Here is a 3,922-nt window from a genome sequence, read left to right as displayed (position 1 = left end):
GACTTAGAAAACCAAGTGGGCATAATAACATTGTTATCCTGAGTGTTTAGTTAGTTTGTGTTTGTTTTTTGAAATAAACATCATATTTATTCATATTCATGACAACTCTGCTTTACCTCACACAGCAACTCTTTCTCATCTACTAGACAATTAGCAAATCTTAGTATGCTAAAACTACAGTAAAACCAAGCCCCAGATCCATAAGCTGCAGCTGAAACCTAATGAATGGTCATTCAGTCAGAGTTTATTTTTAGTACCTACTTTATCCTGGTCACACTTCCACAACTGTCTATATACATTATATATACACACCTTCATTCATTCATTCATGCTTTGTCCTGGGCAGGTGAATCTGGAGCTTCTCCCAGCAACACTAGGGATGATGCAGGAATACACCCTGGATGATACAGCAGTCTAATGCAGGACAAAATGCACAGACACATTCACACACTCATTCAGACTTAGGGGAAATTTAGTGTCAGCAGTCCACCTTAAGTTGGAACATTTACATCACAGTACAAATAAGAAAACAGAGGACAAGCTCAAAAGGCTAGAGTCATCATCCCTCCATCAAATAATTATGTTTAAGATTATAGACATTACCCTTATGTGCAATCAAATCTTGTCACTAATTTTTTTTATATTATTATATTTATCTGTATGATCAAACTCACATCTGTTCAAATGAACATGCAGAATAAACATTTAATAAATGAATGTAGATGTAGATTTATGAATTAAAGTATAGTTGTGTTAATCCCTCATGTTTCTTTTCAGGCTATTAGCTCCAGCTGCAAATGTTTTCACAAATGTTGTTTGTGTCTGTGGTTAACTGATAAGTTGGTAAAGTGAGTCTCTTTCATCTTCTGTGGTTTTAGAAACTTAATATACCATGTTGATGTTTTTGTAAAGCCTTTCAGTGACTCTGTATCACTGTGTTCCAACTCTTAGAGCACAAAGATAGAGTGCAGAATCTGAGAGCTTTAGACCTCTGATAGTAAGTTCAGTAGAGTCTCTGCTTGTTTTCGACTCTAGTCGATGATCATCAGGAGTGCTCCCAGTACCTGCATATGACCTTGCACCTTTATACAGTAAATACTGTGGTGCGCTGTTAGGATATTGTTTGTACCAGTAAAGATAAATACGATCACTGCTTGACTCATATGAACATTTCAGAGTAACAGTCTCTGTTTCTTTCCTGACAATGTTTGCATCTGTTGGCCAAATTTTATCTGCAAAGCTACCTGGTGTGACAAAAATATAAAGAAACATGTCAGTGAAGTATTTTTTGTAATTCCAATATTGACTTAAGGAATCAAGAAATTACTAGATTAATACAAACATGCTTATTAATTAATGCAATTATTTAACTGATTAAATATCATTGTAATAATTAATAACTGATTGAAAATTACCTGTAACTAGAGTGAGAATCAGTGGTATGTATCTCACTATGTACAGTAAGTTGTATAGTTGATCCATTTCTGAACACAGCTCTGTGAGGATTCTGTATAATAGTGCTGTATGTGCTGAACTTTACACGTCTCTAGAAGGACACACCCAGGAAGTGATGCTGTTGTAGTATAGAGTCATTAATATGGCTCTGTTGTATTTTAAGATTCATCATCTATACCATACTATAAGCCTTTATCTGTTTGTGTGTTTTTTTAATTATTTGTACATTTATAAATAATTATGATAATTTGCTGTGGAAAATCATAGGAAACTGGATCCAATCTCTCATAAGTAAATTTGCTGTGTCTGTTCCCAAAAGGTAATTAAATTCAGTTCACTTCATTTTCATTCATATCACTTTTAACAATAGACACTGTCTCAATGCAGCTTTACCGAAATACAGAAATTCAGAATAGAAATTACAAAGTTGAAAATTAACTTTACCCCTAATGAGCAACTCTGAGGCAACAGCGGCAAGAAAAAACTCTGTGAGACGATATGAGGAAGACTCAAATGTGAACCCATCCTCATCTGGGTGATACCAGAGAGTGTGATTATGAATAAATTACCTTCTAATTGTATATTATCAAACATTAAAAGCAGCCGAGGAGATGATCAGATCCACTTGTTTAGTTTTATCATCAACTTTAGCAGACAGACGTGGTGGCATAGGGTTTTACCTTTTACCCTCCTTTCTGAAAAGATCAATGATAACTTACCTAATGAAAGCCACAGACACATGAATATAACAGTGAACATGATGAATGGTGTTAGTAAAATGACAATATTCTGAGGTCTTTCTGTACTCTATTATATTAATATTTCAGAGGTTCATGTCTCCACAAAGTGTGACATTCTCCATACCGCTCCCCGTATTCCAGAGATAGGCTCCAGGTTGGAGCTTTAATTTTCAGAGGTAATTACAGTGGGATTTGAACCTCCTTGGACCTCTGGAGAAACAAACTTCCAAGCGAGAACCAAGCCAGCAGTGCAAGTTTCCATTAGTTTTATCCCAACCACTCTATTCCATTTAAAACCAGGGCTCGTCCGGGATTTGAACCCGGGACCTCTCGCACCCTAAGCGAGAATCATACCCCTAGACCAACGAGCCAGGTCATCCCCGTTACCTTGATGTGCGCCAATGAAGGTTCACTGTACTCTGTAACTATATGACCTTCTTGCTCATATGGACTGGGGTCCGAGTAAAAGGAACTCGGTTACACAAAGTCAAGTTAACAATAAAGCGAGGCTCCTGTGGGATTCAAACCTTTTTTGGAATCCAGATGCTAAGTGTGAACCAAGTAAGCAGCTCTTGCCATTGGGCCAAATTATGTCATTTAGAGAAAATTAGTCATTTACAGGGTTGTTACTGTAGTCTTAGATTTCTGTTCTTGGTGAACAGGAATGAAACCCGAACAGGAATGAAACCCGATGTGGTCTTTAGCTGTTGTAGCTCATCTACCTCAAGAATTGATTATGGAGCACTATTTCAGTAGAGCTTATTTATTTCCTGATTGTGTGATGGAGACTGTGTTTTTATTTTCCACAATTCTTATTCTTAGTTATACATACTTTCAGGTATCCTGTAATTCTCAAAAATATATTAAAGACCCTGCAAAGACACACATGATGAACACATTAAATCTCATTCTCAGTAAAATAAACAAACAAACAAACATAAAATAAAAATAAATCAGATCAGCTGCTTGTCAAAAGAGTTGTACAATATGCACATTTTTATTCCTAGAACAGAATCAAATTCCAGCATGTGATCTTTACACTGTCATTAAGTAAATAAACCATCAAACCTGCCACTATTGTTTATGAGAACTGCACTTAATACTGCAGAGGGAGTGAACATGTGGCTTCTTCAAACACACACCTAACTTTTCTATCTGTATTTGGATTCACTTAGAATGTTTTGTCTATTCAATTCAAATAAAGTATTCATATATGGTTATATACATACATTTCTATTGGATCAATAATCAGAATGCTGATGTTATGCATAGCTTCCAGTCTTTTCTTCTTATTGTGATTCTTTAACACTTTCATGTTTGAGGTCTCTGTAGGTTTTTGGACAGTGAAGTTGACTTTCCTGTCACTGTGGGCTGCAAGGCGCAGTAGTACAGTGCAGAGTCTGATACTGAAGCAGGCGAGATCTCCAAATCCACACGCTTCAGACTCTTATGAACTTTAGCAGACAAATGAGGATGAGGAGTATCACCTGTCTGATTCCCTCCCGATTCCGTCAACAGAACGAGGAATTCTGGTGCTGCATTGGAATATTGTCGATACCACTGTAGACTGTTCATAGAAACAGTGTATTTATAATCACAGGAGAGTGTAACTGCTTGCTCCTCTTTACCATAGACAGCAGAAGATGTTGGAGTAATGCTGTCCTGTGTGCTCTCACCTGAAGAGGACATTTATTTCAGAATATTATCATTTTATATTATACAGTATA

General features: G+C 36.5%; 1 non-coding gene across 1 annotated transcript; it reads right to left on the bottom strand.

The window, feature by feature from the left end:
* Positions 1-2,494: 2,494 nt before the first annotated feature.
* Positions 2,495-2,566, bottom strand: trnap-agg (transfer RNA proline (anticodon AGG)). Its single transcript has one exon. It is a non-coding gene; the product is annotated as a tRNA-Pro (tRNA).
* Positions 2,567-3,922: the final 1,356 nt, after the last annotated feature.

This window comes from Hemibagrus wyckioides, unplaced genomic scaffold (genome assembly GCF_019097595.1).
Source record: "Hemibagrus wyckioides isolate EC202008001 unplaced genomic scaffold, SWU_Hwy_1.0 Contig4, whole genome shotgun sequence".
Taxonomy (NCBI): Eukaryota; Metazoa; Chordata; class Actinopteri; order Siluriformes; family Bagridae; genus Hemibagrus; species Hemibagrus wyckioides.
The sequence above is the reverse complement of the archived record's forward strand: the minus strand, read 5'-3'. Positions and strand labels throughout refer to the sequence as shown.